This window comes from Notamacropus eugenii, chromosome 1, assembly GCF_028372415.1.
Source record: "Notamacropus eugenii isolate mMacEug1 chromosome 1, mMacEug1.pri_v2, whole genome shotgun sequence".
NCBI classification, from domain to species: Eukaryota; Metazoa; Chordata; class Mammalia; order Diprotodontia; family Macropodidae; genus Notamacropus; species Notamacropus eugenii.
Genome location: NC_092872.1, coordinates 107,962,018 through 107,977,700, shown reverse-complemented (window position 1 = coordinate 107,977,700; position 15,683 = coordinate 107,962,018). Strand labels below are relative to the sequence as shown.

Genomic DNA, 15,683 nt, shown 5'->3' with positions numbered 1-15,683 from the left:
AGCTGATAAGTGTCTAAGGCTACAATGAATTCAGGTTTTTCTGACATCAGGCCCAGTGCTCTAACCACTGTGCAGCTTAGCTGCCTCATGCAAGAAATCATAGAAATAATTAATGACTATGATAATGGTGAGATAAAATACCAAAATTTGTAGTGTGTAGCTAAATGAATCCTCAGAGGAAAAAGTACATCTTACAAAGCATTCATTAATGTTCCCCATAAACGGAGTATACTCACTTCTAACTTCCTCTTAGAATCTCTACTTTCCTCAAAGTTCAGTTTAAGTCTATTCAGAGCCTTACTTGATCTTTCAGTTTTTTATGTCCACTTTTTTGCCCTTTGAAAGGCCTGGATCTGTGACTTCATTGCTACAGGGAATTGGCATCAAGAAACTTTCCTCCATCAGGGTGAATGACCCCCTTCTCTGAACACTGAGAGGTGAAGTGACTTACCCAGGGTCATGTATCCAATATATAACAGCGGCAGGTCTTGAAGTTAGGTTTTTCTGATTCTTTCATTTCATTTTTATTCATTGTGCCATTATTTACTTTGTGTAAATTTTCTATTCACTTAGAAATGTGCCATTTCCTAAAAAAAAAAAAAAAAAAAAAAAAAGTAAACTCCTTGAGGAAAGGTACTATTTTGTGTTTGTCTTTGTATCTCCAGGACGTAGCATAATTTCTGGTACATTGTAGGCATGTAATACTTGTTGAATAAATAAATGAATGAATGGTAACATATAGATAAGACACTTCTATTTTACAAGTAAAATTAATCCCTCAAAAGTCAAACAATGAATTCAAATACCAGTGGTACTTAAATGTAAAAATATTAATAATTTAAATGTGCTAACATAAAGAAATGCTGAAGATATTTCATTATAATAAATATTACTACAATAAGAACATCTGTGAAAACACAATTATTTCTAAATTCTAGTCAGTGACCAACTTATTTCAAGATAAATTTTCAATTTTCAAGATTATAGTAGGACAGAATAATTTGAATACTTTTGGAGGATCCAGACAGAATATCATCTCATATTAAAAAGTTCTGATTCAGCCGGAACTTATTTGTAGTGCTTCCATACTTTCAATTCAATCATAAAAAAGAATTGTTTTCAATTCTAAAATGTCATGGGATCCCAACAAATCACATGTGTACATATTTATACAATCTTGAGTATACATTACTTGGCTTGCAGGTAAAATACAATAAGCCGGAATCTCAAATATTAGAAGTAGGTAAAAATACAATTTGCCCTCTCAATTCTCTGTTTTCATCAGTGGGCAGTGCTTTTGAAAAGAAGCCACAAACTTGCCTCAGGGTGTTCCTGTAAGCAGTTTCAATATGCAAAGCATCTTCATTCTGTCAAAGGTCCTGGAACAATAAACAAGAAGAAACATAAGCTGCAGACAAATCTAATAACAGAAGTCAACTCATTTCAACAGGAAATCTTAAGTAACTCTGAAAATTGGCTCCTCCTAGTCATCTAGGATTTGACTAAATCTGAAAACTTGTCTGGTTAGCCTTCATTTGTATCCAAGGAAACATGAAACAGTATGAGTTAGATTAAATGGCTGCTGATGCTCCTTCCAATTTTCAAATTCTGTGACTTTGTACATAGTGAATAGAGAGATGGAAAAAGGAAGACTTAACTCCTACTTTTGATACTTACTAGATGAGTTAACCTTGGCAAGTACCTAATTTCTAAATGTTTCAGGTAACTGCCAAGAACTTTTTTAATAATCATAGAGGGAGTCTAAGAGTTCACTATGATAATTAATATTATGATAATTTGAATATTGTTTAGAAATTGTTGTAAAATATCTAGAATGGACACTTTTTATCATAAAAGGTTTTGCATTATGTTATCAATCTGTTGAAGAGTAAAGTTCCATGAGTAAGATGAAAATTGCTCATTCAAGCATGAGCAATAGTGCTGGGAGGTCTGAACAGTCTTGGGCAGCCAAATCTGTCTCTTGTTCTGTGCCTATGTTTCCAAAAGCCAACATTAATATTGCATTCACTTTTACAAGTCATAAAGGAATTGCTTAGGAAACTAAATCCAAAAAAGAGTGAGTACACACTTAGCAAAGAGAGTATCTTCTACTCTAGATGGAACTTCATCCCCTTTGGGATGTAGTTAACTAGATGTCAGGGAGCATGCTGATCTGAAGTCAAACGATTTGGTAGATAAGTTCTTCAGATCCATACTTTCTTCCCTTACTCCTTTTTCATCACTACCAAGGGCTACAGAATTGGAGGCAGAAGGTTACCTCAGACAACATTGAATCAAACCTTCTCATCTTGAGGTCCAGAGAAGTTAAGCTGACTTCCCAAGGTCACAGTGGTAATAAGTAAAGAAGCCAAGATTTCAACCCAAGTCCATTAACTTCAGATCTACCACACTTTCCATTGTATCATGCTGTCTCTTTTTCAGAGCTATTTAATTATACTACCAGAAGATAGAATACAATTAGAAAAAAAAAACCTTTAACTCTTGGTTAGTCACCATTATTATTTTTTGAAGTCTTATAGAGAAGTAAATTAAAACTATCATTTTCTGCAAATTTCTGTATATTCATTCTTGCATGCAACTACTATCTCTGATTTTGAAAAATAGTTTCATTTTGGTTGTGTGTTCTCACTCTCTTTCATGGAGATGACTTCATTCTCCAAGACTGCCCATCTGGTGCCTTCTCTAAATGTTCACAGTTCACTTGAAAAAAAAAAAAAAACCCAAAACTAAACCAAGTCTACAAATGCTACATCTTTAAATAAAAGTCATCTTTCTCCTTTTTGGTTTTCCACATCCCCCATTACAGTTAGACCATGAGAAGACTAGCAAATGAATTGTAAATTCCTGAGTGAACAAAATAGTAATCCTCACCCCTAAAAAGGGACAGAAATGCCCTTTCCAGGCTCATTCAACTTGATGCTTATTTTTGCTTTAAAATAGCACACTATAAATAGCTGAGTGAATTAGGACTCCCATATATAGCTCTTCAAAATAGTGTAGAAAACATAGTTTACAATCCTGTGAAAAGGGTAGCGTAAGGGAGGGTGGGGCCAGGCAAAGACACTGTCTACCATAAAAACCTGACAGCTTCGTGTAAGGGCTGTTGCTTCTAATTTAAATTCTCATTTCTTATTCTATTTTGAGATCCTCGTTGGGAATTTAGGAATGTTGAAACGTGCTGGTTATAAAGCTCTAAGTACAAAATGGTCACGCATTGCTGGAATGAGGCATGTTCTAATGGAAACAAATCACTTGTCAGTTAGCAGCTTTCAAATTTTTGAACAAAAGCTCAAAAGGGTCAGGGAAAAGATATATCGAACAGAGGGAACTTCTAGGCTCTTAAATTAACTTTATTTCAACTAAACCCAGTCTTCTAAATGAGATTAAGTAATGTGAATGTGGCAGTAAATAAAACAGGCAGTTGTGAATGCTAGGAGGAAGTAAAGACTGATGTTGCTCAATACCTATGAAATGGGAGTTCCTGAGAAAACTGAATTTCATTGTATTAATGTGGCAATTTGAATTCATAATGAAGAAAAATGAACAGTGTCATTTTCACACAAGGAGAGGGAACATGACTGTGTAAATAAGATAGCAATGTGGATCATAGAAAATTTTTTAAAATGATGGTTAACCCAGCTCATTATTTTTATTTATTCACCTTAAAAAAATGTCCACACATGACCAGAACAATTAAGGATTTATCATTTTCTCCAAACTTCTTCAATGCTCTAACTCCCCACAAAGGAACTGGGTCCTATGAGAAGATCAAATCCCCAACAAGGCAAAATCCTTTATTGAATGAGCACTTAAGTTCTCACAGTGCTCATTCTCCACAAGCTGCTATATACCTTCTGCACTATAAAGATAAGCAAGCTTATAGTTTTATGAGGGTCCTATCTTGGAATTTTCTGTTTCAGCAGTAACTGCCCCACTATATTTCTCTTTCTCTCCCTCTACCTTGTCCCATCCCCTGCCACTGTCTATACTCTCCAACAAAAAACAAACAGTATATGCTGACTTTGCCCAGCTACGTGAAGGAAAAGAGAAGGGTGAAGAAGAAATTGGGGACAGCACCACTGTGGGCAGCTGCACTGTGTCTGAAAGAAAAGGAACTGACTAGGGCCAGTTGTGCCTCCCTAGAGGTTATTAAGAGCAGGAATTCAGGCTATGCACTTACTAACAAAGAAGGAACAAGAAAGGGAGTGATGGAAAATAACAATAACACCAAAAGACTAAATGACCAAAAATATCCAAAAAAAAAAACAAAATTAAAAACCCAGTGCATAAGCAGACATATGAAAAGAAAGAATCCCAAAATTATAACGAAGAATGAGTAAAACATCAAGGAGAATTGAAAGTTCTTTTTTAAAAAATAAAGCAAAGTAAAGCAAAAATGACAGATGAGATACAGGAAATCCTGTGAACTCCTCAGAGAACATGGAATGAAAAGAAGAAACCCAGAATGGGTCAAAAGAGAAAAATAAGGAACTAAGGTAGCACTAAGAGTAGAGGGAGCATCAAAACTGAACTCTCCCAATATTCTCCTCTAAAAAAACTTTAAAATAATATATCAAATAGAGTTCTGGAGCACATAGCCAACAAAAGGTTGGGGTAAAGCATTTCTTGGGCCCAAGACAACTCAGACAGCCTAAGAAAAGTATACAAGAAAGATCTTGACATCATTAATAACTACAGTAGTGTGATGACTAATGTAGAGCCAGTCGTCCTAGAGAGTGAAGTCAAGAGGACCTTAGAAAGCATTCCTAACAATAAAGTTAGTGGAGATGATGGAATTCCAGCTGAGCTTTTTGTAAATCCTGAAAGATGATGCTGTTAAAGTACTGCACTCAATATGCCAGCAAATTTGGAAAACTCGACAGTAGCTACTAGAGTAGAAAAGTCTTGTTTACATGTCAATCCTAAATGACAACGCCAGAGAAGGTTCAAATTACTGAACATTTATGCTTACTTTGCATACCAGCTTGGGTTATGTTTAAGATTGTGTATGCTATGCATCAGGAATAAGTGAAGTGAGAATCATCAAAACATACTGGTTTTCAAAGAGGCAGAAAAACTAGAGACCAAATTGCCAACATTTGCTGAATTATGGAGAAATCAAAGAAGTTCCAGAAAAACATCCACTGTGACATCACTGACGACACTACTAAAGCCTTTGACTGTGTGGATCACAACAAAATATGGCAAGTCCTCAACAACATGGGAGTACCAGATCATCTTACTTATCTCCTGAGAAATGTGTATGTAGGTCAAGAAGCAAAAATTAGGAACAACTGATTGGTTTAATACTAGAAAAGGAGTCTGAGAAGGCTGTATATTGTCACATTATTGAAATGCCAGTCATGATGAATCAAAAGCTGAAATTAAGGTTGCTGGGAGAAATATTAACAATCTCAGATATGCAGATGATAACACTGAGGGCAGAAAGTGAAGAGGAATTAAGATGCTCCTTGATGAGGATGAAAGAGGAGAGTGTAAAAGCTGGCTTGAAGCTTCACATTAAAACAACAACAACATTAAGATTTTGGCAACCGGTGCCATGACTTCCTGGCAAATAGAAGGAGAAGAAATGGAAGGAGTGTCAGATTTTATATTCTTGGGCTCACAGACCAACACAGATAGTGACTGCAGTCATGAAAGTGAAAGATGCTTGCTCCTTGGAAGGAAAGTTATGGAAAATCTGGACAGCATACTAAAAAGCAGAGAAATCACCTTGCTGACAAAGGTCTGTAAAGTAAAAGTAACAGTTTTTCCAGTAGCAATGTATGGCTGTGAATGTTAGACTACAAGGAAAGTCATTCAGTGGTTGAATGGTTTAGAACTGTGGTTCTAAAGAAGAATTTTGAGAGTCCTATGGACAGCAAGCAGATCACATCTGCTAATCCTTAGAGCAATTCACTCAGCTTATTCACTGAAAGGTCAAATATGGAAGCTGAAACTTAAATACTTTGGCTACATAATGAGAAGATGGGATTCATTGGAAAAGACCCAGATGTTGGGAAAGATTGAAGGCAAAAAAGAAAGGGGCAGCAGAGAATAAAACAGTGTCATGGAAACATATCTTCCTTCTTGAAATTTTGTCTTCCCACTGCTCTGCATATGATGCATTCCCTTCTCTCCATTATCTCTGACCAGGCTGTTTGGTTTTATTTGGATTTTATTGTTGATGAATGCCTGTTCAATTTTTTAAAAAGGGAAAAAAAAACCCTTGAGTCTACTGGAATAAGCCAAATCTAAGCTTTTCTTACCATACTCACCTTCCTATTCTCCATTCCTACCTCATATCCTGTTTGATGTGTTTTAAATTAATTTTTATCTTTCCAACAATTTTTTCTTCCTACCTTCCCACCATGTAAATAAAAGAGAAAATCAAAACCTTTGTTACAAAAATGCATAACCATGTATAGCCAATTCCCATATTAGCTACGTTCAAAAATGTGTGGCCATTCAGGATATATATTTTTATTATCTCAGGAAAGTGGGTAGCATTCTTTATCATTGCTCCTCCGGAATCATAGTTGATAACTGCATTATTCAGAGATCTTAAATCTTTCAAAGTTTGATTCATTTGTTTTTCTCTGTTTGATCACTCTACATACATCGGTTCATACAAATTCTCTTAAACTATACATGGCAATACATTCATTCAGGTTTCTTTTAAACTGTTCATTTCATTATTTCACACTAGTTTTCCATTTCATGCATACACCATTATTTTGTTTAGTCATTCCCCAGTGGATGGGCACTTACTCAGCTTTCAGTTTGTCACAACAAAAAGAGATATTACATATGTTTTTTACATGTGGGTCTTTTTATTTCTTCTTTTATCTTTTTAGGAGTACAGGAGTCCTATCAAAGTTGATGGTTAAAATGGTATGCATAGTCTGGTGTTTTGGTAGGGAGGGCATAGTTTCAAACTGCTTTCTAGAATGACCAGAACAATTCACAGATGCACTAACAATGCACTTGTATGCTTATTTTCTCATAATCCCTCCAATACTTGCCATTTTCTTTTTTGTCATTTTCTCCAATTTGATGGGTGTGAAGCAGAGTCACAAAATTGTTTTAACTTACATGCCTCTAATTACTAATGATTTGGAATATGTTTCCACATGGCTACTAATAGTTTTTATTTCTTTGATAGCTGTCTGTTTATATCTGTTGATCAATTATCAATTTTGGAATGGCTTTCAATCTTATAAATCTGAATCCATTTCTCATGTATCTTGGAAATGAAACCTTTATCAGAGAAATTTGCTGTCAAGTGAAGTCAACAAACATTTATTGAGGGCCTACTAAGTATCATGAAATATATTAAGTTCTGGGAACAAACACTCAAAAAAAGGAAGAAAAATTGTCCCTGCTCCCAAGGATCTCACAGTAGGGAGACAATATACAAATAGCCTATACATAAGAGATATATACAAGAGAAATTGGAGATAATCTCAAAAGAAAGGCACTAAGATTTTTAAAATAAGTTGTTGATAGCTTGTTTTTTTTCACATCACCATAATTACCCTTAGTATCTCTCTCTCATCTTCTCCCAGAGAACCATCCCCCATAACAAATAACATTTTTAAAGACAAAAAAAAAAAAGAAAAGGAGGAAAAATTCAGTATAACCAAAATATATCAAAAACTCAAAATATATTCAGTGAAGCACATTTGTGAACTTCTCTGTAAAGATGTGGGGTGGGGGATGTCTTCTCATATCTCTTCTTTTGAACATGCTTATTCTTTAAAATTTTACAAAATATACTATTGATGTCATCTGAGCAGAGTTTTATAGGAAAAAGAGCTTTTAAAAGGCAGAGGTGAAGCGATGAGGTTACCCAGTATGCAAAAGTGTGGAGAGTAAAGATGAAGTATCATGTGTGACAAACAACAAAAAAGATAGTTTGGTTGAATTGTAGAGTGCAGGAAGATGAATTACGTATAATTAAAGTTGTTAAACTAGTTTGTCAGTAGGTTGTAAAAAGCTTTAAAAGCCAAACAATGGAATTTATATTTGATTCTAGAGGAAAGAAGGAGCCCATGGAATTTTCTGAGTCAGAGAATATTATGATCAAAAACGCATTTTAAGAAAGTCACTTTGGTGGCATAAAGGATGAATTGGAGAAGAGAAAGGTAAAGCAGAAAGACCAATTAGAAAGTTTTATGATAGGTCAGGCAAGAGATGATAAGGGACTAAGCCAAGGGAATAGCTTTTATGTGAGTAGAGAGGAGGCAAAAACAAGATATATTATGGTTTAGGCAGAAATGACAAAATTTGGGAACTGATTTAATACGTGGAGTAGGTGCAATGTTTTGTGCATGTAGTTGATTTACTGTTATTTCCAGTAGACTAATTTGTGGACAGAAACATTAATTAGGCTTACACTTCTCAATGCATGAAATAAAATTTTGTTAATCAGATTGTATGAACAAATCCCTCAGAAAACATATCCCCACCCTGATATTTTAGAGGTTCTTACCAGATTCAACAAAGTTTTCTAGTCAGAGACTGGGAAGTATTCCCCTCAGAGATGGTCATCTGGCAAATCTCTAATCATGTGGCACTGCCCTCAAGCAAACATGTGCTGTATAAATCTCAAGGGAGGGGCATGCAGGAGTCAGCTCTATTTGTGACTTAGGAATAGGTTGATGGCTGTGGTCTCAGTTGAGTTCTTATACTTTTAGCATTGCATATTCTTAAGTTGTTCACCACATAATTTAATGGGTAATTTACTTCAGAATTACTGATAAAGTTGTTTGCAATTTTTCAATTTTGGTCTGTTTTATCAGACAGTCTACATTTGTTTAAGAATTCACAACTTTTGTTTACAACATCATACCACTGAGGCACTTATCCTACTATTGAATATAACATTTAAAAAACCTTACTCAAAACAGATCAGTTTCAAAATGGAGGCTTTAAAGAAAATGAAATCATTTATGTTGACAAATTATCTTCTTAAGGTAATAAAGCTTATTCTCATTGCCAGGGGAAGGAGGTAAGGGAGAGTCAAATAGTCAAGTATAAGACAGAAGTTTTGAATTTAGTGACTAGAAAGATGTCACTATCCTCAACAGAAATAGGGAAGTTTGGAAGAAGGGTGAATTTTGAGGAAAAGATAATTAATACAGTTTTGAATATGTAGAGCTTGACATATCTAAGTGGTATGGAATGGTTGTTCTTCATTCTCAAAGAGAACTAAAATGACATTACTATGCTAAAGTCAAGTAGTAGTGTGTTCTACTAAGGTTGATCAGACCAATATAAGCTCAGGATGCTCTATTATAGGTCAGGCACAAAGAATCCATGTGAACATTTGGAGTGGATTCTCTAAATTTACACACCTCACATTTCTTTTGAGCTACTTTGATTCTCCTTTACTCATGGGACACAGTACCTTCTCTGATGAAAGCATGTCATGCTGGGCAGTCCTGTGCCAGTGTCTCCCATGTCACACAGTAAATTCCCAAGGTCTTAGGAGAGACCTTGAGAGTGTCATTGTATAGCTTCTTCTGACCACCATGTGACTGCTTGCCCTGTGTGAGTTCTCCATAAAAGTCTTTTAGGCAAGTATACATTTGGCATTTGAACAGCATGGCCAGCCCATTGTTGTGTTCTCTGCAGTTGTTTGAATGCTTGGCAGTTTAGCTCAAGAAAAGATCTCAGTGTCTGGTTTCTTATGCTGCCAGGTGATCTTCAGAATCTTCCTAAGGCAATTCAAACAGAAGTGATTCAGTTTCCTGGCATGGTGCTGATATGCTGTCTACGTTTCATAAGCATACTACAATGAGATCAGCATAATGACTCTGTAGACCTTCAGTTCTGTAGTTAGTCTAATACCTCTTCTCTCCAACACTTTCCTTCAGAGCCAGCAATAACTAAGAGAGACACCCCCCCCACACACACACTATGATTGTCACAGAATAATCTATTTCCTTTACCTTTATAGAGATGGACAATGGAGGCATCCTTGAACTCCTGGGGGATAACCTCTTCTTGCCATATAACCTGGACAATTTCAGTCAGCTTTTGTATGAGCAATGGTCCCTCTACCTTGCAAATCTCAGCTGGAATAGAATCAGCAGTAGGTGCTTTGCCACATGAATGGAGCCTAATGGCCCTCAAAACCTCTTCTTCATTTGGAACTTCAGCTAGGAAAGGACTGACTTCAGCCTGAGATAAACAGGTGATGGATGACGGTCAGTTGAGAACACTATGAAAGTGTTCAGCCCATCCATCTAGGATCATGTCCTTATCACTAATCAATGTGGCTCCATCAGCACTGAGTAGTTGAGATATACCATAGGTCTTTGGCCCATAAGTAGCCTTCAGGGCATCATAAAAGTGCTTTGGATTTTTACTCTCAGCATAAGACTGAATTTTATCTGCAGTCTTACTGAGTCAAGAATTCTGCATCTCTCTAAGTTTTGCTTGTACTTTACTTTTGATGGAGTTAAGTGCTACCTACTTAGAAACGGATGAACTATCTTGCTGGTAAACCCAGTGGACTTTTCATTTTCATTTAGCAGCTTCTACATTTCCCAATCATTTTCATCAAGCCAGTCTTGATGTTTGTGAGTATTCTGACCCAAATGAGCGAATGCAATGTTGTACACCAAGTCTCTGAAGACTGCCCACTTCTTTGTTGCTCCACTGTTGCCAGCTACATGTTGGCTCACCTTGCCCTACAAGCTGGCATCTAACTGTTCATGATCAGAGAAGTGCTCTAATCTGTTGACATGAATTCTTCTGGTAGCCATTTTGCCTTGGGGCTGCTGCTTTTGTAGAATGCAAATATCCTTGGAGACGATAGTCTATGATCAGTCCAGCACTGTGTGCAACACATTTCCTTCATTACTCTCACATCCTGTCTGTCCTCCTTTCAACCACATAGTCTATTAAATGCCAATGTTTATTGAGAGGGTGCCTCCATGAAGTTTTATTGTATTTATGTAAATGGAAAACAGTGTTGAGGATGAGAAGGTCATGAGATGTGCAAGTTTCAGTAGCAAGTGACCATTGCTGTTGCTGTTTCCAACTCCATTCCTCCCAGTGATTCCCTGCCAGGTCTGGCAGTCTGAGCCTACTCTAGCATTAGTCTCCCAGAATTAAAAGTTTGTCATCTTTTGGCATATTGATGATAAAGGTCTCCAGGTCTTCATAAAATTTTTCTTTGACCCCATCAGGGTTCAACATGGTGGAAACACAGGCACTGGTGATGGTAGCATGGTGTTTTTCTGCAAGTGGCAACTGCATTGTTGTGAGTCTGTCATTCACTCCTTTTGGTAGTCATACGAGCTTGTTAACTAGATTAGTATTGACTACAAAATCGACACCAGCCTCATGACATTCTCCTTCACTGTGGCCTCTGTGTGTGTGTGTGTGTGTGTGTGTGTATGTGTGTTTTGACCACAGGGTGCGATCCCTGACTGCCATGGTAATCAAGCCCTGGCCTGGTAGGCAGGCAATTATTAGGGCACCTTTTCTAGCCCCTTCCTCATATCAGGAGGTGAGCAGTGTGATCCTTAAAAGGCTGTTCAGACACCCAGGGTTGAATCCCACTGCTGCTTCCAGTGAGAATGAGAACCTGTGGCCTAGGCTGCCTGTGGGCATAGCTGTGATTACAGCTCCTAGTGTATCTGCAGCTGCTGCATCACCATTTCCATTCACCACAGGACTTTAAGATGGGTGATGTCTTCTGATTTGTGCATAGATTGGATTTAAGTGAGGCAGAGTTGCATGAAGTTATTAGCCTCACTTTCTCTTCCAGGGTTACCACAGTCAAGTGGCAGGACCAAGTCAAGAAGACTGATGATGGCTCAGATGCAGTGGATGACTTTGGCATCTTCAAAGTCTAACCAAGCTTGAAGCATTCCACAGCATCTGCTTCAGCAGCCTTCATGGCCATTGGAACAAATAGTTCTCACCTGCCCATTCCACCAGGGGAAGTCTTCATACACTTTGGGTAAACACTCTCAAACTCACCAATGGATTTGAGACAGCTGGGTTACCCTCAACCTGATTTAATTCATCTACCAAAATGGTTTACTGGGGTGTAGCCACTATGTGGAGTCACAGGTGAGAATTAGGTGGATCAGGTGAACTCCAAAAGTAGAAAACAGCCTTAAAAAGTATGTAGCAGCCCTCACACCAGAGGTACTAGTCTTCCCTGAACACACCCTACAGCCCACATGTCTGAGTAACATCCAGTTTGTATTATACAATATTCAGTTAGAGATGCATGAAGGGCTTTAGAAGACAGAGGATGGTGGGAATGATTGAAAGCAAAAGGAGAAGGCAGGATGGCAGAGGATGACATGGATAGATAGTGTCATGGAAACAATGAACATGAACTTGGAGTCTATGGAAGATAGAAGGGCCTGGCCTGCTATGATCCATGGGTCACAAAGAATTAGACATGACTGAATGACTAAACAATACAAGACAGTTTAGAAGTTTGGAAGAAGGGAGCACATCATGGCAACAATACTAGTTGTGGGCCTTGGAGACAGCAGTAACCTCAGCATCAGCAGTTTCAGGAGCTCTTTCCACCTAGAAACAGTAAGTAGATTGGATAATTGGTAAGAAAGGCATTGCAGGGGACCCCTGTACTAGCTCTGTGCACAGGACCAAACACTGTTTGGCAAGTCCATTGCCAATTACCCAATTCCAGGTTTTGGTTCCAAGGCAAAGGGGTGCTTGTGGTTGTAGGAGAGGAGGGCTTCTACCTGGGCAAGGACCAGAACTCAGACCAGGAAAGCAGTGACTACACAAGTCCCTGGATCATACTATCTTGGAAGCATTGAAAACTCACAGACCCCTAGAACTAGCTGTGAAAACGGGACAGCAAAAAAGCCTGAAGCTTGGGACAGTGATACCAACCCACCAAAAATACACACACACCTAAAAGCAGAGTCCAAGTCTAACATAAAGTTCAAAATAAAGAAATAGGCTACAAAAATAAACAGTAACAACAAAAAAAGCTACTATGGTGACAGGGAAGTTCAAGATGCAAACTCAGAAGATGACATGAAAACATTTACAAACAAAGCCTCAAAGAAAAATGAAGATTGAGCACAAGCCTAGCAAGAATTGTTGTAAAAATGAAAGTAAGAGGGGTTTTTTAAGACCAAAAATTATTTTAAAAATAAAATGTGTTAGAGGAAAAATTTTGAAAAAAGTGAAGATAATGCAAGAAAATTATGATAACAGAATTAACTACTTGGTAAAGGAGGCATAAAAGCTTTGAACAAAATAACTTCTTAAGGGAGTTGGTGCTGCCTGTGATAGTCTGTGCTGGTACCCTACCAGCTTGCAGTAGCTGTTTCCCGCTGAGGTAGGCTGTAAATAGTATGGAAAGAAACAAGTGTGAGCTCCAAAGAGCTTTTCCACTTGGACCAAGTGCACTGCAAGATGACGTTTCACTTAATCATCAAAAATAAAGGAAAGAAGGAAGGAAGGAAGGAAGGAAGGAAGGAAGGAAGGAAGGAAGGAAGGAAGGAAGGAAGGAAGGAAGGAAGGAAGGAAGGAAGGAAGGAAGGAAGGAAAAACCCAAAATAAAAAACAAAATGCACTAGGGAGTGCTTCTCTATAAGGAATCATTCAGGATATGGGCTGTTGGCCATCTGATAGCAGTGAACTATTGACTCATGAACTCCTGGAGCATTCAGATTCTCTAATTCAGAGGAAACACAAAAAGAAAATTATCTATTGAATCAGAGACAATTTTTTACCCAAAAGAGCATAGGAAGCGAGATGAAAATAACATAGATTTGGAACAAGCTGAGGAAGTTACTTGAAAACCTCAAAAGAGAACAATAAAGAGGAGTCAGTCAACTACCTTACCCCAGGTTCTTGGATTTTACTTCAATTATTATTTTTCTATCTTTTATTTAGTTATCTATTTCTTTTTATTTATTTATTTTTGCTACCTTCTATCTCCTGACTTAGTTAAGTGGCTGGTTGAAACGCACATTTCTCTTCTTTCTCTCCAAACTAGTTTTTATTAATTTTTAAGGTATCTTTTTCTCCTACAAAATATTTCTTTATTTTGTTCTTTTCCTTAGTTTTCTTTCTTTTTATTCTGTTCTGAACTTCATTTTCTGTTTCACGTGTAAACATCATTCTGGGTTTATTTTATTCTCTGTGTCCCTTATGGGATTAGTCAACCCAAAATACATAAATTGCTTGGAAAACAGTTCCCTATTTGATAAGAATTTCTGGGAAAACATGCAAACAGTCTAGTAGAAATTAGGTTTAGATCAATATCTTATGGCATATACTCCAATGAGCCCCAAAATGGTACGGCTCAAATATTAAAGGCCACATCACAAAAAAAAATAAAATAAGGCATCTTTTATAATTCTGGCCAATGGAGAAAATTATTAACTATGCAAAAGATAAAGGTAGTCACAAAACATAAAATAGATTATTTAATTACATTATTATATATTTTTAGACAAAATTTTTGCAATTGGGATTTGAAACAAAGTGGTTGATTGGGGAAAAACTCTATGCATCAAAGAAGTTCAAACAGGATCTCATCTACAAGATATACAGGGGCATTCTGGGAAGATGGTGGTCAAAAATTTCCAAGTTTTCCAGATTTCTTCTACAAAGAGATAGAAAATAGTCAGTAAATGAACTTGGAGCAGTAAAAATAAAGGGGATATAGCAATTAATTGTCTTCCTAAGATAACTCAGAAAAAGCAAGACCTCCAGGGGCTGAGGTTTGAACTAAGTGTAGACATCTCCATACCATCTCCACTGAATCAGCAAACAATAGGTCCAAAACACAGCTCTGACAGGAAGCAGACTGGGTTTCAAGAAATTTTACCTCATGAACTTTCACCTTATAGCCTTAGAAACTTTTACTTTATAGATTTTCATCTAAGGAATAGAATATGCTGAGTGGGGAAACACTGAAAGACACCTCCCCTCTTCCCCCAACTCAGAATTAAAAACCTGCTAAAAATAAAATCAAATACACATAAAAATGAGTAAGGAAAGAAAAAAGAACTCAACCATACATAGCAACTTGTTTCATATTGAGAGGAAGATAATGAGGTTAAAAAACTTCACTCCTACCCCAAAAAGTAAAAAGTTGAAAAAAAGGTTTTGGAAGAACTTAAAAAGGAATTAAAAAATCAAATAACAGAGATTGAGTAAAACTCAGGAAAAAATAAAATGAATCCAAGAAATTTATTAAAAGAAAATTATCCAATTGGAAATCTTAAGGAAGAAAATAAAGCCTTGAAAACTAGAATTGTGCAAGAATGACACTATAAGACACCAAGAAATAATAAAACTAAAAAAATAGAAGAGAATCTGAAACATCTCATTAGAAAAACAACTGATTTGGAGCATAGATCGAGGAGGGAAAATATAAGAATTGTCAACCTTCCTGAAAGTTATCATAAAAAAAATCTGGATATAATATTATAAGAAATTATTAAAGAAAATTTCCCTGAATTTCTAGAATAAGAGGATAGAGTAGAAATAGAAAAAAATCTACCATTTATTACCTGAAAGAGATCTGAGGATGAAAACTTATAGGAATGTGATAGCAAAGTTTCAAAACTCCCAGGTGAAGGAGAAAATATTTCAAGCAACAAGGGGGAAAAAAAAACAGTTTAAATACCGTGGAA

General features: G+C 36.7%; 2 long non-coding RNA genes across 2 annotated transcripts in view; both read right to left on the bottom strand.

The window, feature by feature from the left end:
• Nucleotides 1–582, bottom strand: part of LOC140523633 (uncharacterized) — a 69,359-nt gene extending 68,777 nt beyond the window's left edge. Inside the window, exon 1 of the long non-coding RNA XR_011973432.1 lies at nt 452–582. This is a non-coding gene — a long non-coding RNA (uncharacterized lncRNA). The remainder of the gene's footprint in view (nt 1–451) is intronic.
• A 734-nt stretch (nt 583–1,316) lies between these two features.
• Nucleotides 1,317–15,683, bottom strand: part of LOC140523626 (uncharacterized) — a 46,747-nt gene continuing 32,380 nt past the window's right edge. Inside the window, exon 3 of the long non-coding RNA XR_011973429.1 lies at nt 1,317–1,379. This is a non-coding gene — a long non-coding RNA (uncharacterized lncRNA). The remainder of the gene's footprint in view (nt 1,380–15,683) is intronic.